Source organism: Nomia melanderi, chromosome 1, assembly GCF_051020985.1.
Source record: "Nomia melanderi isolate GNS246 chromosome 1, iyNomMela1, whole genome shotgun sequence".
In the NCBI taxonomy this organism is placed as follows: domain Eukaryota; kingdom Metazoa; phylum Arthropoda; class Insecta; order Hymenoptera; family Halictidae; genus Nomia; species Nomia melanderi.
In genome coordinates, this window is record NC_134999.1 from 30,137,053 (window position 1) to 30,164,490 (window position 27,438).

Below are 27,438 nucleotides of genomic sequence, written 5' to 3' on the forward strand. Positions count from 1 at the left end.
ATACTGTCCATTATTGCTCTTAAAAAAGTTATCGTCTTTTTTGTAAGTTCAAGTACGAGCAGTGTCAATACATAAATCACTAAACGTAACTGCAAAGATTAATGTAGCCAGGTTGCAACACATTAATCTTGGAAATGACATTACTTATTGAATCACCTGATATTTAAAATGTGGGAAGCAACTTCCTGTTGACTGTATGACGCAAGACCTTCGTTAAATTAAGTCGTTGCTGCTTAGCAACGTTAACTGGATGTTTCTTAGCATGGAAACTATGCAAAACTCGCGATAGCCAGTGCAACTAAAAAGCAGAACTGCTCTTTTCCTCTTTAATAAGAATATATTCTAATATTCGTTTATACTTCCATTAATCTAAAATTATTGGGCGTTTAATACGATTAATATGTAATTCTTATAAAAATCGTAGCAGTCAATTTTTCTCGATTTCAAATATATTGATTACAGTATTCAAGGGAAACTATTTATTGTTAAAATCATTTCGGATATTGAACGCTCTCAAGATATCAATAATTGCGGTAGTTCTAATGCCAACGATTTATTTACGATTATGAAATTTAACGATTGAAGAAACTTTTGATACTTCGTTGAGTTTTGCCACTAATTTTTGAGGAACGTTCCGAATGTTCCCGTCTGTTTTCATCTTCGTTTGCAATTGCAAATCGTTATGAATCAAGTGAAGTCGTAGGAGTGAAGTAGAAAGAATACTGTAGCGAGCAAAATGAAAGGAAATTCATGATGAAACGGCAATACGAATGTCCTCAAAGATGCAAGTGTAATCAAGGTTTCTATTCGCAGACATTGTTACGCGATGCGAGTTTCCAAAACAACGTCGTTCGTGCTTTATTCTTCAAAGGAGTCGGCATTCTTATTGGTGAAATAATATTCTTCTGTAGTTATTAATCGAAAAGACTCTGTGATTCAATATTAAATAATTTTGTTTACTTCTAATTGGATTATGAGCTGTTACCGAATAATATAAATAGATTAACAGGTGACATTATATTACATTGAATTATAATTTGTGAATGCATAATATAAATAGATATGCAGAGTGTCCCGTTTTAATTTATAAATGCAATGTTGAATAAATTTCTAGATGGACCTATTTTGATTAGATTATATTGAATTATAATTTCTGAATGAATAATAGAAATAAATATACAAAGTGTTCCCAATTTATAAATGCAATGTTTAATCAATTTCTAGGTGAGCCTATTTTGACTGTATTATACTGAATTCTAATTTATAAATAAATAATATAAATAGATATACAGGATTTTAGCCCATATATGCAATATTACTTTAATCAATTTCTGGATAAACCTGTGTACGAGATACGAAGGACACTACCACTTTTTCAAGTAAAATTATATAATCTATTTCGCATCAATCAATGCAGCAAATCATTCTCTGCAACAGAAAACTGTTGAGCTGTCTACCTAGGAAATCTATCAAAACAGAAACAAATGTGTTTCAGACATTTCTCAAATAACAAATTCCCAAAATAATTGCATTCAGATATTAAAATGAGCTGCCATATACAATACATAATACACTTATCGGTATCAGAAATTTATTGAATGAAATAACAGAATTAAATTCGACATGAAAAATTATTTTTGATCGAAAAGTAACAAACAAGAATATTTCTAAATTTTCAGGATTACAGTATTGTCTTTCAAACATCAATCTTTCCAAATAAAAATTTATACATTCTTATATCTTATATGTATATATCAAACAATACAGTTCTAAAATACAACTGTTAAAAATAGAGAATAAAATAAGCAATACAAAATGAAAGAATAAAGATATTCAAATGAAGCGTTGCTGTTAAAACAATTGTCCAATCCGCTCTCTCATTTATAGAAGAAAAAAAGAAACAAACACGTATCACGCGGAATGATGGAGAGTTATAGATTATCCAACGTTGAGAAAGAAATAAAAGTAGCTGCGAAGGTACGAACGTAATCAAGGTCTCCGTCCAGCGATCCAGTTGCGCAATAGAAGCATCACGTAATTGTCGTGCTACCGGTCCACTGTTGCGAACTGCACTAACGCTATGGCTACCCGAGATCCTCGGATTTGGAGTAAACGATAGGCGAGCATAAAATTCAGCGCCGCTTCTTTCTCGCTCTTCAAATCGAGAAGCCAACGTCGCGAACGGCGCACCGCGGTTTTACGTAAACATTAATCACGTGTAAAGTTCAGGTTGCGTAGAGGAAAATGGCGACAGGTTGCCACGGAAGTTTCTTTTAAATAATCATTAAAGTTTAGTAAAGCTTCACGTTTTCAAGCTTAGAAACTACTGACGCTGTACAATAGAAAACGTATTAACGTCGAAGGAGAATATTTTGGAAAACTAAAACCATTAGCTCAAACTTATTTGACTTTATCACATTTTCACGAAACTTTTGCAGCAATTTACGTTACAATAATTTGGAAAAATAAAATTATTCGTTTCGTAGTAGTATTACATTTCTCTCTATAGATATATTGTGTTAATGCAAACATTTTGACGTTTTTTTTTTTGTACGCGGTTAAGAAAATAATGTTTTCCTTCGGAACGAATAGCTTTATTTTTCAAACTATTACAACGTATGACACTAAATTTATTGATATTTATTATACACTTTATTCTATTGTTCCTGGAAAATTATGTGTTCATTAATATGGATGATAGTATAATAGTAGTTTCATTTATTACGTCCAGACTAGCGTAACCTTTATATATTCATATGTATATATGTACATAGGAGTGCTTACTCTATTCGTTATAACTTCCATCTAGTTTCAATCCTTTTTCCTTAGTTCCACTATAATACTTATTTATATACGTGCACTAGTTCTTCTACACTTACGTATTTAACTATATTATATATTTTTTATTGATGTGTACTACGTTGAAACGCGCTTTGCATAAGCCTAGTAAAAAAGGATACTTCTTTGTTTTTACTCTTAGCTTTGGTTTAACCGGCGAACAGTTGAGAATTGTTCTTTTGATTTCTTGGAAAAGAATGTCGAAATCGTTGCATCAATAGATAATTACAATTTGGTGAAATACATTAAAAATGAACGAACGAATTGCATTTGATATTAACACAGAACTTTATTGAAATAAATATGATCGGTGTATTAAGTATATATTAATCGATCCACTGCGTTCGCGAGATAAGTATGTATTGTAAATTGAATGCTTCTTCTCGCTCCTTAATTAATTTCTTTTTATCATTTCATTTATCTCGCGTATTCATATTTTTCACGTACGCATGTGTGTCATAAATGGGAAAGAATCGCGATTCAAAGATGAAGCGTTCGATATTGAAATGGAAATGGGAGATACGAAGTCCTGAAGAGGTTCTATTTATAGCTGACTCTTTGCTCGCCGTTAAATTGGATGTGAAAATTAGTTTTATAAATATACAGAGTATTAACTAGCAGCACGTGAGATCTTATAGCTATTTGGACCGGTGTACGAATGAAATTCCTCAAATTTGTGGGGTCAAGTATTCTTATACTCTCCATCGAGGATTCTTAACGCTAAAACTATCAGGCGGATCAAAATCGCACATTTCTGATTTCTTCTTTCTGCAATTATCAAAAAGGTAACAGGTGTTTCTCGGAGAAATTATTAAAGAAATTGATTTAACAATACGCCAACTGAATTTTAAATCAACTGAAGTCTCAGTAGATGCACGCTTGGAGTTTCTATAGAGAAATTTCGAAAAGTCAATTTAGCTGCTCCGTAGTTTTAGTGTTAATATTCTCATTAACGCTCCTAACGAACGTATAAAAGAAAATTTAAATATTCAACTTCGTTTGCAGCGTATAAACTCACAAACGACAGAGAAATATATTTTTCATATTGAATTCGATTGTTCGATAAGGTTTTTTGTTGTCTCGATTAACACTAAAACTACTGACCAATTAGAGTAACTTACTTCCGATTTTTTATAAAAATCAGAACAATACATTTCTTGAGATTAGAAGGATCTCCTTTATTTTAAAAATAAATAGTTTCCCTTGAATACTACAATGAATGTTTGAAGAAACTGAAAATAATCTATTGTTACAATTTTTATAGGGATTACATATTAATCGTATTAAATGTTCGGTAATTCTAGTGTTAAGAAGTAGAGCATCACAACGTTGAGGAAGCGTAATTTTAATTCGCGTTACGTCGGGTACGAATTGAAAGGGTAATTCGACAGATTAAGTTTACTTAAATAAGGATTTTCAGTGAAACGCTTGTAACGACAGTGAGGAAGGGAAACCTATACACACAATAGAAACGTGTTCTAGCGTTTTCGATGCTCGTTGGCTGCTGGAACGCAACGGAGAAACTTACAAGTTAGGCGTGAATTGAAAGGCGCAACGCACGGAATGCTGTAAACTCGAGTAAATTAACACCGGGATATTTTCTCCCCGAAAAAAGGGACTGGAAAAAGTCACGGTGTTATTTATTTTAAGGTGCTGACGACTGCTCCGTCAGCGTGGAACACTCTGTGTATCGTTATGCGACTGCAAGTAACTGGATAGAAAGAAATGCTCGCACTTGGCTATTGTACAGATGAATTTTACACCTTTGGTTTGAGGAAGATTAATATAAGAAAATTGCAAAATTTTCTTTGACTTTGAAAAACGGTTAAAATTTGTTACTGTTAAATTGTATTCTTCTCGTTGCGGAGATACATAGTTTGAAAAGAAGCATTAGTAGGAAATGATTAGTTTCTTTGCAAATTACTGTTGAGGGAATTGCTGTTAAAGGAATGATTTTAAGAATGAAAAAATATCTGTGAAACGTTAAAAATTGTTGCATCCGGAAGTTGTTTTTATTGAATGATTATTTGAATTTTAAATGCAATGTACTGACGAATAGAATGTTTTTTAAATACTCGTCCGATTGACGGATGTTCGGTTGTTCTAATGTTTGACCTAAATAGAAGGTAGTAGCAGGAGACATACGTATAATTGTATATAAATCATTGTATAGACACATTATTATTAATTTAATAAGATTGTTTTTTATTACCAGCAAATTAAATTATAAGAAGCTTATAAAACAATGAAATTTAATCAAAGAAAACGATGCATATTATATAATTGATTAAGTAAGTCAACAGTAAATTTACTTATGCATTTAGAAAATCGACATTACTTTCCCACTAACCAAATAGCATGCTTGAGGTTGTAAAACGGAAGAAGTCAAACATTGAAACGCTAAATCAATTCTAAAAGAACTTTCATTTGATGCTGAACTCATCGAAGTGCTGCAAATGTGAAATAATATTTCATTTACTTTCTATGTTCCTTAATGAATTTATACTTTCATACATAGCTATGACTCGTTCATCAGATTAACTTCTACAAAATGCACTAAATAACATTGTTTATTAATATTTTCTTATTCACTTCATTACCACACCAATATTTAAACAGAACAACAGACATATATTTTTGAACGCTAAAACTACGGAGCATTTAATACGATTGATATGTAATCCCTATAAAAACTGTAACAACAAATTATTTTCAGTTTCTTCGGCTATTCATTGTAGTATCCAATTATAACTATTTATTTCTAATACCACTTCGAATATTCAATGCTTTTAGCCATTCATCTGAAAAACTAAATAATTCATCGTTGATAGAATTAGTATCATTTCAGTTTAAGGTATCAATCATTGCGAAACAAGAAAACCGAAACCAGTCATTTCAACTGGAACAGTAGTTCGTATTAACCCCTTGCCCTACAAGATCGTGTCAGACACGTGGTGAAGATTTTAAACGGAATTTATCAAACATAAACCTTATTCAATCCTTTTAAATCCAAATGAAATATTATTCTCCTGTTATCACTTATTATACTATAGAGTTTATACTCCTATGTCTGTAGCAAACACAGACATGGAAAATCCTTAAAATTTTCTCTTTTCCCAGTAAATTATTGATGACAAAGCAGTCATATCGATCATGGTTACGACATAAATCATAGGGCAATGGGTTAACTCATAAAAATTCATGCAACAGAGAGAGTTAACTGCACTTTATAGAATTAGTGCATAGGCGTAGAAAATGCGAAACATGTAAACAATGAAGATCGTTAGAAGAAAGAATTCTTCTGTTCCTAGATCTTTTCTGTCGCGTTCCTTTTCATCAACCGATGACAATAATCCGTCTCTCGCAATCGAACCGATCTGAAACGATTAAACCAGTCCCCGCTGCATTAAACGAACGACGCGCGCTTCGAGCGCCGAACACATAAGAAATTACAATCAGACGTTTGTTCGGTCCGGCGAATTAATTGGATCGTTCGAAGGTGAAACGTTTCGAGAAGAAAATTCCAGGCGAAGTGGAAATCGCTGGAATCGGCGCGAGCGGAACGACGCGACGACGAAACGTTGCGGCAATTATTTCGAATTTCCCAGAGCTATCGGGGAGTAATCGTTACGGCGTGTTCAGGCTTGGGCCCGAGCCTCTAAGGTCACGTTTCCACTTGGGGAATAAAGAGAAAATGTTTCTGGGAATCGGCGTAAACGTCGTTCACTCTGAAAGCAGTAAATTTTCATAGGACTGTTTTGCAAGCTTTTCATTACATCATCGAGGAATAGTTTATCGGAATGAGCGGTACGCTTCAGAATTTTAGTAATGAGTATAATAGAAAATCAAATTCACCGTTCCATATGGGAGATATTAACGGCGCCCATAAAACGCAACTGTTCCTCCATTTTATTCGCTCGATCGTTCGCAGTTTCTTTAACACTGGAACTACCGGTGCCAGCTAAAATGACTGGTTTCGATCGTTCTCCGCGGTTATTGATATCTTAACACGTTGTTAACCTGTTAACTGTGAAATTTATGAAAAATCTCTCATTGTACGCGCAGTAAAATCGAACAGTAAAGTGTATGCTTGTCAAAGGCAAGGCAAATGCACCTATATGTTCTTAAACTAAAACAAAAAAAAAAGATTAATTCATCGTTGAAAGAATTAGTAGCACTTTAGTTGTAAGATGACGTGTATACTCGTCGAACGCAGTTAACTGATTAAACATGGTAGCAGAGCGTTGTTTGGTGAACGGGTGCGTTAGACTACCGTACCCGAACCGCGTCCCGACAGAAGCATTCATCCAGGCAGTCGCGAACCAAATCAGACAGCAGTCGCGTTACAATTTCACGGTAGCGGAACAGAGAATGAAATTACCAGTGCACCGCGAACCGCAATGCGACCTCATCTGTACGATAATTTTTAGCCGCAACGCTGTGCAATGCGCGGCCTGATTTGCTCATAGATTGGCAAAGATTGATCGGTAACTATGTATAACTGATATCAAGGAAAGTGTCACATCGGTTCATCTATATTTTATTTTATGTGGTGCATTATAGGTTGCATCCTTTGCAGAATTTCATGATCCTGCGATGATATATCGGTGATGCATCCGCAATCTGTATCGTGTGCAGCGTTGCTCTCGATTATTCGAGGAACAACAATTTGGTAATTTCGAAGTATAAATGCAATAAATGTAATTTCGTACGAAAATTGTCAACGACGTCTAATATACATCGATAGTCTTGTTGCATTACAAAATTATTAGTAAATGAAACTAGTGTACATATCTGCGTAAAATAAGTGAAAACAAAAGGGGTGAAACCACCCTTTGAAAAAAATGCAAATTTTTCTTTTCTGTGGGTTATCTTGAAAAAGGTTAAGAGATAGCGGATAAAAGTTTAAACAAAAAATACATTGTCCCTTCACGTCTATAAAATTGCAAAATAAAATTTTTCAAGATCACATTTTTCAAAATTTTGGAAAACATTTTTTTTCATTCTATTTTGCAATTTTTGGACGTGAAAGAACAATGTACTTTTTGTGGGAACTTTTTTTCGCTATATCTTTCCGTTCCCTGGATAATCTACGGGAAAGGAAAATTTGCATTTTTTCAAAGGGTGGTTTCATCCCTTTAACGTGAAATTCGGCAGGAGAAAAAATTATTATGTATTAAACTTGGCTTACTCTACTTATACAGAAAGTCTCATCATTTTTATAATTTGCAAGTTGGATATTTTTCCTTGTTAGTCTATAAAGGACATTTTTCTGTGACTCACATGGCATCGAACGCGATACTATTAAAATCCGATCAGAATTATGACCATGCATATCTAGATCAAATTTCATTAATAGCCTAGGAGATACAAGTTCCTTTTCGAAATTCGCTTGACAAAACCTTTTTTTACTTTTGCCAACGAACCAACCGTGGGAAGATTTGAAAAATATTTCAATACCGCGAGCCAATTGCGATCGCAAGTCATTTTATCGCGCACACTAGGCGATTTTCGTTTTAGCTTTCGCTTCGGTTGCCAGAAAGAAAACTTAGTAGCTTCGGAATACACATTTTCTACGACCTACGATCGCGCTTATCTTTACATAACCGAGCCAACGCGTGTCAATGCTACGATTGCATTGCAAAGCAGCTAGCCTTCCAAATCCATTATCGTCTCATTTCAATATTCACTTGGAAGCATCGTGTGCATTCATAAAAAACGAGGGATCCTCGTGTAAAATAAGATTTCCAGTGAACCTCCATAAAACGAGCGTAAGGGATGCAACGAAAGCATTTCACGTGAGAATTTAAAAATTTCTTGAAATAACTATAAACAAATTTCACACTTTTCTTAGGATACTTTCTATAAAATGGCCCGATCTCATTTGAATTGTCAAATATCTAAATTTTCAATTGTTTTTACTGGTATATTGAATCTTGCACAGAAGCTTATTTAACCCTTTACTGTTCAATACGAGCGAGACTGAAAAAGATTTCTAGATTAATGTAGTAAAAATCAATGTTGTTCATGGATCAAAAAAAAGCTATTCTGCTACTATCAATATATTATCTTCAGAATAAATTTTCATTTATAATTGGATGGAAGATTTTTGTTAGATTATTCCAAACTGTTGACAGCAAAGAGATACATCAGCTTAGTGGCAAAAGAAAATAATATGTTAAGAGGTTAACTATCCTTCATATCTGTAATTTACTTTCGTAAATATGTTTTGTTAGATACCAATGATATTTAGGTATCAAGAAAATTGATATGTATCAAGGAAATAACACGGCAAGAGGTTAACTATCCTGCTTATATATAATTTGCTTTCATAAACATATTTTGTTAGGTATCAATGATATTTAGGTATAAAGAAAATAATATTCCAAGAGGTTAACTATCCTTCATGTATATAATTCACTTTCATAAATATATTTTGTTAGGTATCAATGATATTTAGGTATAAAGAAAATTGATAGGTATCAAACAGATAATACTCCAAAGGGTTAACTATTCTTCATATATATAATTTACTTTCATAAATATATTCTGTCAGATATCAATGATATTTATACAATAATTCTTTCAAAAAAAGTGGACCATCAGTCCCCAACTGTCCCTAAATGGATTTTCAAAAATTAGGTCAGAAAATTTTCAAGAAAAGCTTCGACGAATCGCGCGATTTTTCGTCATCGGATGGGTACAAGGACTCGCGAAGCGATTGTGCGCACGGTTAACGTTGACGTGGGCTAAAGCAATCTATTTTTCCGATAATGAGGACGATTGCAAAACACGTCAGTAACAGTGACATATTTTTCTTATGCACATTTATTAGCGGTCATGCGCGATCGACCGATGCCGTCCGCTACCTGTATCGTGCGAAAATAAAAATTCAACTGTAAGTGATAATCCTTATCTGTAAAACACTTTCGATACGTTGTAGAGTTTTCGGCCTTGAGAAGCATTATTCATTCGTCGGCGCACGTGACTGCATGAAATTGATAATGTCGACAGAAAAAAATGTCACGCTATACTGACCCTTTTTACGTTCTAAACAAGCGCAGCGATTGTTGTTGAACGTTTCTAGCCTCCGAAGAGCTCGTTTATGGGATACTATCGATACCACTGAATTCTTTACTTCCTGCCTTTGAAATATTCACCGACGATATTCAGTTGTTGAGGTTTGAAGATTGTGGTTATAGTTCATTTCCTTATACTGATGAGAAAGGCTAGAACTACCGAGCGTTCGATACGGTTAACATGTAATCCTTATGAAAATTGAAACAATAGATTCTTTGCTTGTTTCTTCATACGTTGATTGTAGCGTTGAAATGAAACTATTTATTTTTACGACATTTTAAATGTTTCACGCTTTTAAAATATCAATAGTTGGGAAATAAAGAAACTGTGACCCGCCATTTTGTCGTCACCGATGACCGGAACTTTCAAATTGCTTGAGGACAATTGCAATAAGAAAATTGATGTCGAATAAAAATATCTAGTAACGTTGCCAGATAATAGTGTAATACTGTAATACCAAATTATTAATAATTGTTTCTAATATCATTTATCTATGTTATGGAAGAGTAAGTCTTACTACATACAAAATGCTCGAAATTCTCGTGGCAGTGAACGTGTTAATATATAATCCTTATAAAAATTGTAACAATAGATATTCTCCAATTGCTTCATATATTGATTGTAGCATTGAAATGAAACTAGTCATTGTCCAAATCATTTCAAAGATTTAACACTTTTAAGTTATAAGTAGTTGCGAAATAAGAAAACTGAGTCCCGCCATTTTGAAGTGTGCGGCGGTTCTAGTGTTAATAGTTTTGGAACGCGTTTGATTTAACTGTATTGGTCGATCGATGAATATAAGTAGATGTAAAAGATTAAGTATTATTCAGCCCGCTTTAGATCGAAGTTTATAAAAACAATTTTCACTTTAGAAAACTGATAGAGACAACGTTTTTCTGATATTTGATGTACATTGTCTTTGTAATATTTGCTGTCAACGATTCCATTAGTTCGCCTGAAATTACTTTGAAAATTTCCAGTGTTCCACTCCATGGATCTTATTACAAAATTTCAACTGATTTCTGGTTGTGCTTAATTACACGCCATCGCAATGTCGTAATAACGAGTTGCAGTCTCTTGCGGGATGCAAATGCAAAGTCATTCTGCACAACGGCAATCTCGGTGCGACACCAGTCCGATGCTTTCTCAGTTTTATGTATGAACTAATAATACGACAAATTGTTTATATTATACTTTAATACGGTCAATTGAAAAGGTCAAACAGCCAAGATGTATTGAATACGTAAAAATGAGTGTTATGGGTGGCATATGTATATTCATGTTGGCAATTATTTCCTGTAATCGACCATATTCCAATTAATCTCACGATGAGTGCTACAGTAATTGCGAGTTATACTTGGGCGTTATAAATATCTTGTAAACGATGATTATAAATAGAAAAAGACTAGATCAGTCGATGGAGTTTTTCTTTTATTTTTAGAAAAATGTCAATTAACATGATTGTGCTCTGAACTAATTAATTTAGAAGTTACTACCACCTTGTACCAGTGTGAACAATTGAGTACAATATTTCCTAGACCAATGAGCTTTTACTATGCAAAGATTCATCCTTCTTCATAGAAAATTATAATATTAATTGAATTATACAATAAAAGAATATATGATACAATTTAAAAAAATAAACTTGTCCTTCAGGTCACCTCTACGCGTTCTCCAATTAAAAAATCAATGACGATGCCCCCCCCTGAAAACAATTAAACACTTATTTAAAACATTGTCCATTAAAATCATTACTTGCACAATAATCGAAGTGAATCTACTTTCACCACCCTGTATAGAAGTATCTAATACAATAAATATGATAAACAATGAGAAGAATAATTTTCAATGCCATTTTATACTGTACTATAAAACGATGAGGTAAAAATAAATCTCCGAATATTTACCAAGCTCTGTAACGTTAATAACACTTAGCCTTATTTTAGTTAAACTATTATTAACAATTAATGTTAATGACTATTGTTAGTACCAGCACCCCTTTTTAAAGATCATTCGAACATTCCATCATTATAAATCACAAAGGAAGGTCTCCGTAAAAGAAACGTTCGATATAAAAGGCTAAACTTTTTAAGGAATTAGCAAAAAGTTCCAAGAATCCGTAGTTTTTGCGGATAGAAGAATCATTGCAGCTTCCACGCAGCCGTCGCAATTCCTAACGCCAATATTCTTGCTCTGCACTTTCACAGTATCACCTTGTACCAGTTATTTTTCCATTCATAGGAAGAGTGCAGGCCTTTTTTTGGCACAGTGACGTAGACCAAAGATCAAGAACAACCGGTGAGACGTTCGCAGCAGCATTGCAAATTACGGAATGACCGTTGCATCGGTGGCCTGCATTCAGATGCAGTTTTTACACGAGAAGTTAACAAACCGCTGAATTTACAAGTAAGCTTCGCCGATAAATTTCACGAAAAGGAAAACACATTAATTTTTCTTCTCATATTTTGCATTTATCGCGTTCAGGACGGTCGGTATTAAATTTTCTACAGATAAATATGCACATAACTATGAAGCTGATCATTTCTAGATACTCCTAGGACGGGGAAATTTATTCTCGATTCGACAATCACCTTTTTAGTCGCACGAACGTGTTGAATAATAAGTTACTATTGTCCATGCCTATAAAAGTTGATTAGATTATCTGTCAGATTAAAAGAGTGGGAAAAATTCGGTAATTTATACTGAGATTTTATACTATACCGTAAATCGATGAATTTACAGATCTCCAGAATACAGAGAATTTTATATAAAAAAATGCTCGAATTGTTATTCGTAACTGACACGACAGCAGTAATTGCAGTACGTGAATCGAAGAAAATTGAAAAGATGTTACTCTATGAAACTATTGTCTAAATGAAAATGATGAAAGATATCGAAAAATAAAGATGACGCAACATTTGATAGTTGAATATTCAACTTTTACGTTGCTAGGTTTCCGAAGTAAAAAATTTGAATGTTACAAATACTGATTTTGTCCTATTTCCAATAATAGAACAGCACGGGCAACCTTCTTTGAAATATTATGTTAGCCAGTAAGAAATGTCTTTTTTAAGTAAAACGCGATTGAAATATTAACTACCAGTTTATACTATATAAAAAGCAAGCTGTTACTTCAAGGCCACATAATTTACCTTCCTCTTCCTCGTATGCACAGACAGCATTTTGTGACATATTCTTTCTTCAAATATTCTTCTTTTCTTTCTAGTTCTCCTAAAATTCTTTTCAAATCGCACAGCAGCGTAACTTAAATTATAATCGATCCAATTACTATTCCCATTATTTTGAATATCTTAAGAATAAGGATATAATCTTCACGAGAAATTACCATTGCTAAATAATTAGAAATGTAAATAGTTCATTATTATTTTGGGGATTCCCGTTTGCACATCGGTCATCATAAATTGACTTATCGTTAGCAAGTTCTTCCAACGTACATTTTATTCCGTTTTTACACGATAGATACGTTTAGTTTAAAAAAGTATACTGTACTTGTATATTTTTTACTTGCCACTGATATTCAATAATCAGTTACAAATTTCCAAATAACAATAACAAAACGATTTCTTTAGAATTATTATTTGAAATATTAAATTGTTTTCCAATGCAACTTAAACGCTTGGAAATTCGTTAATCGGTTACTAATAAGCAGAATATTAATATTTTCGTTATTCGCTGCCCACTTATGCTTTTCTTTTTATACTTGAATGCTGATATCATCGTTCAAGTTATGCTCCTATATTATATAACACCCTCTATAGAAAAATCTTGTTTCAATAGAACTAAAATACGTAACGACTTTACTTGAGCTGACTATAAACTTAACGATGACAGCATTAACATGTTTTCCTTTGATGATAGCGTTCGAAGGTGGTTATTAAGCTTAATACAATGTATAAGGAGAAGAAACGGAGGAAGTAAAGTTATCAAGCTAATTTTTATGTACCTTGCGCTCTTTATTTTTACCGAGGATTGAAAATTGTTATGATATTGGTTTGAGCTCTTGGAATAACTATGGGGAACTGAAATAAAGCCATAACTGTTACTGGGTGTATCGGTTCTGAACTACATCAGTTCTGTTTAGTTTCTTTAATTGTTATTTTTCAGTTTTGAAAGAAATAAAGTTGGAAGAAATTCAAAACTTTATATTACAACTTTGAAAGAATTGCGAAACTTTACAGTACAGTTTCGAAAGAAATAAAACTGAAAAAAAATTCAAAACTTTATATTACAGTTTTGAAAGAAGTAAAATTGGACGAAATGCAAAACTTTATATTACAGTTTCGAAAGAAATGAAACTGAAAAAAATGCAAAACTTTACATTACAGTTTTGAAAGAAATGAAACTGAGAAAAATGCAAAACATTGTATTACAGCTTTGAAAGAAATAAAACTGAAAAGAATCTAGAACTATTATATTTCGGTTCCGAAAGGAATAAAATTGAAAGAACTGCAGAACCAAAAAATAACAGTTATAGAACCTATACAAAACTGATTTCATATCGATTCCAAAAAACCAGTGTATACCAAAACGAATATAACTCAGAACCGATGTACCAGACAACAATAACTTATAACTTTATTTCATTTCTCCCGAATTGTTTCGGTCGAAACCGACACTGGTTTGGAACAGTCATATTTTCGGAACCTTTTCGATCCCAGATTCTTACCGAGATCGCTAAACTCGGCCCGGGTTTCCGTAGCATCCTGCTCATTGTTCAAGGTTTCAGGAATACTCCGTGAAATGGAACCAGAGTTTCGTTGGGGTCTTTCACACATGCCGGTGTGTATTTTCGGCGGTATTATTTACTCAGGAATTACGAAAGAAGAGGGACACTCGAAGAATCCGCTTTCCGATGTCTCTGCGGGCCCGGAGTTTCAGCTTATCCGGGCTCCTTTTGAAACGTCTATGCAACGCTGCGCGATATGTGAGATTTTTCCGTTCACTTTACGTGACGTGGAACACAATGGCACGTGTCGAATAAGCAATGCACCGAACGAAAGAGCGCACGCCGCACAATGGCTCGGCGGCGAAAAAAACTCATTTTCTGAGCAGCGAATATACGTACATACATTTTTCATTCTAATTTGACGCCGAGATGGTTGGGACGTTAGATTCAACCCTTAAAATGAGAAATTTAGTTTGGAAAATCTCTTATTATGCGCGAAATAAAATTAAATGAAGTGTATGCTCGTCGAATGTAGGGCAAATGCGCTTATAATACATTCTAGCGAGAAACTAAAGCGAAACGAAGAAGAATTACATGTCTGTTTAAAAAAAATAGTCTATCGTTGAGAAAGTTAGCACCATTTAGAGTTTTAAGATAAAGTGTATACTCGTCGAACGCAGTTACTCGTTAATAGAAATTGCTTGTTTTAAAGAAATTTAAAGTAACGAGTCGAATAACGAAGTAATATACGATTTTATTTAACGAATTATTTTTCTGTTCTTACACGATTCATTTGATTTAAAAGGAATTGGGGAGAATTCGGTTCCTTTAAATGTAAAATTCGTATCTTATAGGAACAATATGATATGAAGTAAAGAGTGATTGCGCATAAAAGCAATTATTGTTTAATTGCAATGAGTTGTGAAGTTATTGATGTGAATGGTATAGTCAGAGATCTATTGTCAAGTGCAGAAAACATTGAAATTTCAATGTATTTCGGTAGTGCCCTTCAACCCCTTCGAACCTTAATTTTTCACTGGTAACTGATAATAAAAATTCGTGATCATTACACACACGATATAATCGATTTCATTGACTCTATTACACAACTGGTATATAATTCATCTTCAATTCATATTAAAACCAGCTCAGTGCACATTATAACGTGCATCCAGTCTGAAGGGGTTAACCCTGTTACACTCAAAAGTTTCTCGCTTACTAGAGAAGTTACAAAACCCAGTAGTTGAAAAACTATGAAGCTTCTTGTGTAAGTAGTACAAGTCAAGCCTAACACATTCCAATTTTTTCGCCAAATTTCACTTTGAAGGGATGAAACCACGCCTTGAAGAAAGTGCAAATTTTTCTTTCCTGTGGATTATCTTGAAGACAATAAAAGATTCGAATAAAAGTTTCAACAGAAAATACAGTATTCCCTTACGTCTATAAAATAGCAAAATAAAATCTTTTAGACGTGAAAGAACAATGTATTTTTGAATTCCCGTGTTCCATAACATCCCTTATCAGATGATACATTTTCAGAATAACTCGACACGTTGAACGTGTCGGTCATTGATGACCAACGCTTCCGAGTTACTTGAAAACGATCGTAACAGTCAAGATAACCGATGTCAAATGAAAACCTCTAATAAAGTAACTAAGTTAATAATAGTACGACGGAAAGATTGTAACGCCAAATAATTAACTGTTCCTGCTTTCCTTTTCTACAAAGTAACTCTACGAAAAACCGCTCAAGATCTTCGTGATCTTCGTGAAAGCTATTTCATTCCAATATTTCTCACATCGATGCATCGCACGAATCTTAATGTTAAATATTAATCTTGATAATTCTACTGTATCGCATCAAGTGGCGGCCGAACGTCGCCTCTCGACTGGAAAGGGTTAATTTCAAGAAACTTCGCGAAGCTCGACCGTCTGCATTAACGGAGAAAAAGTGATTTCGGCTCTTAAATTTCGCGGACCGCAGCTGGAACGTTTTCATTGAGGACAAACGCTCGCGAATGGGCGATCGCAGCCAGAAAGCCGGTCTCGGTGATTAGTCAGCGAAGCGACAAGTGTGTTTGCGACGAGTCCCGACGCGACGTTTCCCACCGTAGCATTCTTCCATTTCTTCGTTTTCTTCCACCTCCAAGCTTTCCGAGTAATCTGCCGGGCGTCTTCGTTTCCCTCCTCATGATACCGGAGGATATTACCAACATGGACAGAAAAGGTACACCGTAACCCGCGTTAGATACTCAGAAGTTAATATTCAGCGCGTTCCTGGCTTATAAAGATAAGAGGCTAGGACTCGCGGACGCGATGTCGTCGTTCTCTGAAATAAAACTTCCGATTCTCCAGGATTGAAACTGTACCTAACCGACGATTTACACGGTGGATCGGTTCCCCGAAAATGCCGTGTAAATTGAAATCGTGCAATTCCTGTCCACAATTGAGTCGCTCAGGTGCTGGTACTCTTAAGTCGAGGTTTTGATATTTTCTGATTTTCGTAAATTTCGATGGAATAAATAATGTTCTTTTTAGTTATTAATGGATCTACTCGTTTCTTCGTTTCTTTGTAGGTCAAGAAGTCCTTTGTATAGCTTCTGAATATGTGGTATAATCATTTCAGAAGCCAAAACATTAATTTTCTGAATTTCTGTTTTCTGAACTTAACTGCATTGGCTTCTGAGCGACTCAATTCACGTTGAAAAGAAATGCACGTGTAATAATAAATATTGTCTAAATCATTAGGTAGCAGAAAGTTCGTGCGGATTCTTAAATCAAAATTTACACTCACAGAATGTTTTTTGAAAAATAATTTTATTTCACTTGATACCAACTGCATGAACGTTCTTCGTTCTTTTCCGTATCACCCAAAAACTATTTTGAACACTGTTTCAGTTAAAAGAATATTTTTAGTGGAACTAAAATTCAAAGGTCATACATTTTCGTAGCAATTGCTCTATTAATTTTCTCACGTCTCAAAATTCGAATGACATAGCAATCAAAATGTTCATAACTATACCAAAAGAAACCAATTATTTATTACAAGAAAGTGATTGAAAGGGAAAAGTTTTCTTACTTCAATATTAAACTGAACTTCATTAAACTTTCGATGAGAATTTTAAAGACAATTACACCCAATGTTTTTACACGAACTTCTTCTTTCTTTTTTCTTCCTATAAAAACCGAATAAAATATATATTAACTTCCATCATTTTGCACTTCAGCTGATATTAAATTCCAGTATGTTTTTTATAAAATACTGCTCGCAAAGTTTGCACAGTTTCTCACAGCTAACTGCACTAATGCTAAATATTAACTGAACATTGTTTCACGGTAATATTTCCGTTTCAAATGAAGTAAATTCTGAAGTATACTGAAGATAGCTAACTGGATGACTAATGTAAGGCCTACACGTTCAGATGCTGAGTAACGTGAGAAATATTTTTCGCTGTATGCAACGATTAAGTTAAACTATTTATACATGGCACGCGATTCCTTTTGTAACCAATCTGGCACACTGTGACTGTCATCACAAACAAAAACTCGACGGTATAAGTAACCGGTAATTAGAACCTCGTGAACGCCGTATCAACTTCGTTGAAGTGTAAACTATGAATGTGTACCTCAAGTATGGCCGATTCTTCTGCAGACTTCGTAACGTTAGAAAATAACGTGAATATACATTATGTATTCTATATTAACACGTACAATTTATATTAGAAACTTAGTTTCCGTAACATCTGTACACAACGACTGAGCATCGAATGAAATAAATAATATTTTATTCTTTATTAGAATCGTAATTTTTGTAACATGTTTGTACGACTGAACAACGAATTAAATAAGCAAAAAATATTTCTAATGTATATATCGATTATGTTGCTATGCTATTTGTATTACGTATTGGGTTTAATTTTTTAACATAGAAAACAATTTAGTATATATATATATATATACATAAAAAATTGTTCTATGTTAAAAAAATATATACTACTGTATATCTATATATATATATATATATATATATATATATATATATATATATATATATATATATATTTATATTAACATCAAAAATAAAGAATGAAAATGTTCTTTATTCTAAAGAGTTTCAGATAACTGAAGATTTAAAGGAGAACTTGCACCTGGGATTACATTATCGAATAAAAGAGCGTATGCTTTCACCTGAAAAGGAAATACAATTTCTCATTTCGTATGCATCGATGCACTTCTGATCAAAATTGTGTCATAGGAGAATAAAGCCTGTTAGCGAGATCTAGGCCATGAAAATTTATTTCCATCTCAAGTAGAACAGTAATAATTAATCATTCGATATAGAACTTACTTGTATTGCTGCTAAGACAAAAGACGATGCAAATAGAAGACAAAAGGTGTATTAAGACAAAAGAAGAAAAACGAGTTACGTTTCCTAACAATGTTTCCAGTGTTACAGAAATAAAATGCTACTTATATTCGTCGGATTCAATTTTGAAACTTCATCACGAGCCCCATTCAGTATTATAAGGCGAGGGGTTAATAATGCTTAAAAGATTTGTCTGTAAAAAATTTCAACAAACCGCTTGTGCATGATGTCCACCGTCCAGTTACGTCATTGGCATCGCGGTGTGTTATTATGCTAGTACCAGTACAGTTACAGCGTGCCTGTCACGGTATAAGAGCTGCCCATGTCAACCTAAAACACCGTACGCATGCTCACACAAGCGTCAAGCTTCGTACTAACAATAAGTCCATTCCATTGCGTTGCAAAACGTGATCATTTGTAAAACAGTTGTAACTTGTTCCTTACTTCAAAATTACTTGAAATTTCACTCCCACGGAAACATTAATTTTTTAACCTACTTATTTTACGAAGCGTCCATCTTTGTTTAGAAAAATTGTTTCACCATTTCGTTTAGTGTTACTAACTGGTATTATTTATTGCGAATGAATGTATCATTTCATATTGTTGTATCTTTGGTGAGTTATTTAATGATTGTCTCTTTGTTATTTCAAATTTATTGGAATGGGAGTAAACATATGTTCATTTGGAATTTATTATTCATCAATTTATGTATTTATATTGTAGTTTGTCTTTTTTATCTTTGAAGCTTTACATAGATTTGAACATTTCTTAGAATAGGAAAACGACAACCCGCATTGCGCACGTATAAATACCTTTCATTTCGAAATTCGTTTTGCTTAATACTTTCAGTTTTCACGATCTGTGGGACTCGTGTTGGAATTTTGTGCTTCGAGGTAGGCGAAACATTCGCCTTGAGCCCACAGACTGATATCTATCTTTACATATATTTATATTCCAGTGACAGACAATATTTACAATTTTCATGGGGCACTAAAACTTTCTAATTTCTTTCGCCTCATTCTCATAGTGCAAAGAACAATTGTCACAATCTCATCACAGTATGCAATTATGTAAATATTCGTAAGATCTGATTCATTGAAACTGCACTTCAAAGAAGCACGTTAAATGATTCACTGGATGTCACGTAAAATGATGTCGCATTTGTTTTGAACAAATATTGAATTCCACGTTTGAGAGAAAAATATGCAGCATATTAAGTCGAACATTTTCACAATTTTATAATATATTTATAAAGATATTGCGTCGCTCTTTGTACATGACCCGTAACAATAGTATATGAACTATTCAGAAATTTTAAACATTAGGAATCTCTTTTAATTCGCCACGTATGAAAGCATGGAAGGAAATGATCGTTTCATTTCTTCGTTAATGAATCAGTTGCAATTTCATTTAACGACGGGAAGACTAACACATTGATCGTTGATGCGAATGCCTGCAATTAAACTTATATAAATTTCCACGTTTAAACTGAAATAATGGTTTCTGGGTTTTTTGCGGAAAGTAAAGAAACGAGTTCAAAAATACTGGCAGTGCCTGCTGTTGGTATCCTTAAAGTAAAGCTCGATCAAATATTATATTTCCCCCTCGAAATCAAATAACTCGTACATGGACAACTTTTTTTTACGTTCGATCCGATGCACAATAAAAATGTATAACACACACAATACGATTGAAACTCTATTGGAAACCGAGAATATTGGAGATGCGAACATTGGTAATAAAAAGGGAACACAGGTATATGAAAAGATACTTTATAATACACCCTCTACGATGTGTGCTACCATTTTTCCTGTTGGAGCTTCTGTTCTCTTATCACAATTATGAAATACATCGACACGTAATTAATTAATCTTCTAAGGAAGTAGAAAACGTTAGCACTTTAACAATACTTACGAAATTTCAGAATGTTTAAAATAAAATCTTTCTTTGTAAATTAATACACCAGTAATTTGCATAAAGAACTGCAGTTTAATTATTATTCTTTAACATCCATTATATTCATTAAATAAAGAATTGAAAGAAATTCGAAACAGTAACCAACATTATCCTTTTCAGACCTAACCTACATAATAATGTACACTGTTTTACTACTTGAATATCTGGCAGAATATTAACCTTTTGCACTCGAAAATTGTTTCGCTAGATATGTTCCTCATTTTCCAATGACATATCAATGATATGTTTTATAATTAATATTGATATAAATAATATAGAGATTAAGGGATAGTACTATTCTATTTTAACGTTGCATGGATAATCAAGTTAAATGAACTTTAAACTTGCTAAGGGTTAAAACTGCGACAAGCAATCATACATACATTACTTTGAAGTTATCTCTATAAGAACAATATTATGTCATCCAGTAATTAATATCGTTTCTTATTAATTTCTTAATAAAAAGCCAGAGAACTTTCTTAAAAATAGCATTTTAGTTAATCGAAGATTGGGAAGATCGAACAAAACGATGGCGATAAAAATATTCAATTAAATTTGTCAGATTTAAATGTTATTTACTTTTTATTGAATATAAATTTAACAGATTAATATAGAGTAATATTTAATTGACTATATTAATATATTAATTTATCTATCATCAATTTTTAACTTCTGGAACAAACGTAGACGTAGACTAAATATCAAACCCTTTTCTTTTCCTAATTAATTATTCACAATAAACTAGTTCCATCAATTGGAATAGAAATTATAGTACAATGAGTTAACACTAAATCTACCGAGCAGTTAAATTGACTTTTCGAAATTTTTCTATAAAAACACCAAATCTATCGAGACTTCATATGATTTACAATTCAATTCGCGTATTGATAAATCAATGTATTTAACAATTTCTCAGAGAAACGTCTGTCATCTTTTTAATAATTGCAAAAGGAAGGCATCAGGAATAAGCAATTTTGACTCGCCTAGCAGTTTTAGTGTTAAAGTAGTTAATACTAGGTGTACCAACATTTTTTTATATCTATCTCCACCGACACAGGTCGATTTGACCCATGAACAAAATCATACATATTCTTTAACAAACACATTAAAAACAATATAATTATACATAGTGATCTTATAAATGAAACTATGAGATGTATAGCTAAAAATTGGTACAAATAACAGAAAAGAAATGTAAACGGTCTGCAATTTCCCTCGCGAAGTTCGAAATGAGTCAAAATGACCCACCCAATAAACTTAGTTTTAGAAACATTTTAAATAAGAAAACAGGGGGTTGCTCATTGGCTTAGCGTCTTCTTTCGCCTGAACCGGAAGTCTCGTACGTAATTTTCTCGGTCCCCGTTGGAAATCGAGAAAGGGAAAAGAGGTTTTGACTTTTTTCCCGTAAACTTACACGAGGACACGCACACCGATGAATAGAAATATCCATGGTGCACTCGAGACCGCAGCCAATATTTGCAATGTGAACAATGCACCGCGCGCCTGAATGCTCGAACCTTCGTTATTCCTGATACCTGGAGTGACGTATCTAGGTGGAGGGAATGGAGAACCTTTGCTTGCCGGCTTCTTATCGTGACCTCCTTTATTGCTTGTCCGGTTGTTGCTTGCCAATTCCCTTCGTTTTTTCCCCAGTTGAAATAATTACGGACTACACTGTGTTTCATTGGTTTCGAAACTTCACGTTACTACGCCCTCCTTTAACCCTTTCAAGACAGAATTCGCAGCTTTTATTTTTACGATTCTTCTGGATGTATGTACAGTGAGTCGCAAGAGTATTCGTACCTGCTGAACTGCAGTATTCAAACGATTGATATTTGTTTATAATGCATTTCGAAGTGATATCAACAGGAATATACGTTGAAAATACGAAGCTTTCAAACGTAGGGCAAGGGGTTAAAACCAATGAATTTCTTTTTAATACCAGTGCACTTTAGAATTCGTCCAGAATAGATATTTGGTAAATTATTCGATCGAAGTCAAAGAATAAAATCGAGTAAACGTAATCAGAAGAAATCATGTAGAAGAAATGAACATACGATACCGGAGAATTTGAATATACGCAGCTTGATCTCGCGAAATCGAAAGGTGGTGGAAATGGAACTCGTTATTTGAGAGATAAAAAAGGATTCGCGAGGTGTTACGCGTGTTGAATCGTGTGACGATGATACGGCCATTTTAGAAAGGTACACACGCTGGGGACGGCCATTCAAGGAATCGAACTATGATCCCTGGCAACTCGCAATTTTTATTTGTCAACCAATCAGCGAATAGTTCGCGGAGAGCTGGTACAAATCAAATACTGTATACAAGTGGAAATTATAATTGTAGTTTAACAAAGGCTTTTAAATATAATCCAAATGATGTTTGGAAACTAGAAATCATTTCTTTCGTATAGATCATTGTAAATATATCTTTGTAAATACTCAACTTTTAGATCACTGAAGTATATATTATTATAATATTTTATGAATTTATATTCCATTCTTCCAAATTTATTTATTGAGACAATGATACGCGGTCAAGAGGTTCCCGGAAAATATGAATAAAAAGGTAGCAAATTGAATTAAGTGCTTTATGTTTCAACGTATTATTCCATTTAAATGAAATAACTGGTAATAAATCTGAACAAATTTACGCAGACGTCAAATAATTATAAATATAAGCATGCAATAACCATTTTCGCGAAACGTTTTTAATGTTTGCACGCTACAAATCTCATACCTTCACGAAGACCTCTGTTCAATTGAAAATACACAATACACTTCTGGAATATTCTACATTCCTTTAACATGAACATCATTAACGCGTTGAATGCCATGGGGGTCATCGGTGACCTCCAACCAGATCGAATTACTATAGTTCACTCAATTAAACGACGACTATTTGAAAACGTTTCTATATTATAAATAATGCTAACTAATGCGGCGACATTCAATTCAATAAAATGATTTAATATTATATTTTTTCATTATGTGTATTGCGCTCTATGAAATCGTGCGGCATTCGACGTATTAACATATAAAGATTAATATTACAGAAAATCAATTTAGCCTAGAACATTCCAATGCCTCAAACATTTATTCAAAACACAGGTGCACAGTCTCGTCGTTCATTTGTTGCACACACGTTCAACGTCTCTCTATACATCCATTCTCCACATGATTGTTATTTTATGTTATGTGTTTATAAGATACATAATTTTTCATTCGCGACGTTACATATCAAATGATTTCAAACTTTTAACGGGCATTGTACATCCATCGTTCGAAGAGCGATTTCAAGATCGTTCAGTAGCATAGAAGGTTCAAAGTCGTGCGCGGTGCACGTGTTTATCGAGGAATTGTTACCATAATTCTCGATTCTTATCTGGCTTCAATTGTCGCGGTACAACATCGGATTGAATTTTATACGCGTCCCGTACAGCGCGACTAAAACAAAGCACGTGGGCGCATACGACCAGTGCAACGGAAGTTTTATTACGGTCTATGTTGACATAACTCGCGTTAGAATATTGAGCAGCATCTGCTTACTCTTGACGTCAGTTCAATCGCCTCGTTACTTGTCGGCCCGAAAACCCTGAAGAGAAATGAGAATGTTCAACACTAGAACTACCGAACGGATCAGAATCACTCATTCCGGATTTCTTCTTTTCGGGATTATTAAAGAAATAGCGGATGCTTCTCTGGGAGTTATTCGAGAAATTGATTCGGCAATATGCGGATTGAATCATGAATAAATTAAAGTATCAATAGATGCACTCTTGAAGTTTCTATAGAGAAGTTTCAAAAAGTCAATTTCAATGCTCGGTAGTTCTAGTGTTAATGGGAATCATGTTGTTCGAGAAATCATCGTGTAATCAGTTGTTTGTTGGAAGTCAGATTTCGGTAGATAAAAATGTACTTCAGTTTTAATATTTTATCTGCCAATGGTAACTTAATCCTTTGCATTCCATGGGCTCGACTACGGGAGAATATACCGTGTGTCGAATTAAAGCGTGCTCGGCTTTATTCACAAAAACATTTTGTATTTTAGTTTTATGATTCGTGTATATATTCTTTATGTTTATGACTCAAAAATGGAATAGCAATGATTATTAATAGAATTATTGGAATAATTGTTCGAATTATTTCTATATTGTAATTTTTAATGAAATTTAGATTTATATATTTATTTTTAATAATTATTACGTTCATACGAATTGTAGCTATCACTCGGCAATATTTTTCATTGTAAATATTCGTTATCCGTAACTAACATAGAGAAAGATCTTACATGAATTAAGGGACAACTATTTTATTTCTGTGTTTCGTATGTTGATACCTTATTCAACTTGTAATATTGAATTTTTAATTGTATGGTTTCGTTGTGTTGAATCAAATGGCGACTGAGAGTCGCCTCTCGAATGCAAAGGGTTAATGGTTAGTCCAGGAGCAGTGATAAAAAATAAAAAACAAGATTGGTTTCTGCAGGAGGATAATAACCAAAACAGTGCAGCAAACTTTGCACTGAATGGAAAGAGGAGTCGAAGATTAACCCTTTGCACTCGGAAGTTTCTCACTAGAAATATTTAACATTTTTTGGCGAGACAAGGACGATATTCTTTGAAACTAACTCAAACAGAAATCACAAGCACATTGAGGAACAAAGCTATTTTTTCAATATTTCACGTACCGAGGCATTATACAAAGTTCAACATTAAATATCAGATTTTATAGTTTTACTGCGTCAAATTAAGTGGTGACTGGGAGTCACCTCCCTAATACAAAGGGTTAAATAGTCATTGTGGCCATTACGGTCATCTGGTGTAAATTCTATTAACCCATTTGAAGCGAATTACACACCAGGTGTTTAATAAAGTACCTACCCAAAAAGACGGTGTAATGATGATGTATTTTTATTATCACTTAATTAACGTTTTGCTCATTTTACTAGGGATGCCACGAAAATAGCTTGAACCTGAATTTCGATAAAACGTCACAATAACAGCTGAAGTGCAAAGGTTTAATAAGCTTTCAATGATAATAATTATACTCGCGAACCAACACGTCATTTCGAGTAATATGCTGAGAATATACTTCAAATTTCTTCAGGGATACTATTTAATAGAAAGTTCTTAAGTTTCTTTTTAATATATCGTGACCAATATAACTAGACTAAAAGATGATAGAGAAAAGGGTTTTACCAGCTCAGCTACATTGTTATTTAATTCGTTCGCGAAGTCGTAACAATCTACAATTTTTCAACTAATATTTAGTAAGTCTTTAATTTTAATCATTAGCCTATTCATTTTCTTTCTTACAAATCACTGGCAAAAATGATGAATTTGCACAAACACGAGCTATCTAATAACTTATAAAAAGTATTGAATGTTTCCTTTCAGCTCTTTATCTTCTCAACTTAAATCCCGAGCACCTTTTCTTGTTATCGTATTCGAAGTTTTTTAACTTGCTTATCATTTTATAATGGAGCTTTACGATTAACTCTTATCACGAGTAAATCAGTCAACCATAAATGGTATTACGATTATAGCTAATTGTATCTACCTGTACCGAAGGAAATTATTCCAGTTGTGTTTTAACTTACGGGATTCGTTACACGTCGATTAAGTGACAATAAACAACAACAACAACGATTTTCCAGTCGTATTGAAGGCAGGTAAAATTGGTCGTGAAATGATAGAGCTCGAAGAGAAAAATACCCAACTGGGAATATTAATGAAAGGAAAGTTACGAGAATATTGGAACTTCTATTCCAAGAGATTAGAATAGTCCACGTTTACACAGCATTGATAGGAGCTTCCTTTCCCACGGTCGCTATCAGTGCTGTTTCACTTGCGTCGTATAGTTAGACGTGTCAGTTCGATAAATCGGCAAGTAATCGTTTCCTCTTTGCAAATGCATATTCAAAATAGGATAAATAGCGTTCGAAGCTTTTCGCTAAACTGGTATTCAGTTAACTATATTCAATCGATACATAATGATTTTTATGATATATATTCATTGTCTTCTGATGAAATATTAGTTGTATTTCTCGCTACTGAAATCGAGAAAATTTTGTTTAAATAACGAGACAAAGTTATTTTATTTTAATCGTTTGTGCGTTGATGTATTATACAAAATTTAATATCGAATTTTTGATTTTATAATCTTGCATCGAAGCAAATGGCGATCGAATGTCACTTCTTCAGTGCAAAGTTTAAAAGCAGATTCTAATTTAGAACTGTCAAAAGTAGGTCATTTTTACGAATTAAGAAAAACACAATTTGAAAAATACTATTTCCGCAAAATACCGCAATTTGAAAGGAAAATTTCCTTGTCATTATTTCGTTGTTATTGTTCTGGAATATTTTGAAACTTATTAAGAAAATATCTATGCAACTCATTTTCGCTCGGTGTAATTTAAAGTTTAACCCTTCGCACTCGATTTATTTTCAATATTGTTGGATGTAAACTTGTATTTATTTTTAGGAAGATAAATTGAAGTAATTTAC

The 27,438-nt window shown here is 33.5% G+C and overlaps 1 protein-coding gene across 3 annotated transcripts in view; it reads left to right on the forward strand.

Annotated features, from left to right (window-relative positions):
* The window catches only part of LOC116428606 (uncharacterized), a 79,747-nt gene that overhangs the window by 30,746 nt on the left and 21,563 nt on the right, over positions 1-27,438 (forward strand). Inside the window, exon 2 of one of the 3 annotated variants that reach the window (XM_031980437.2) lies at positions 12,160-12,324. The exons of the other annotated variants lie outside the window; for them this stretch is intronic. The gene's annotated coding sequence lies outside the window, so the exon portion shown is untranslated. The remainder of the gene's footprint in view (positions 1-12,159; positions 12,325-27,438) is intronic. 3 annotated transcript variants of the gene reach the window in all.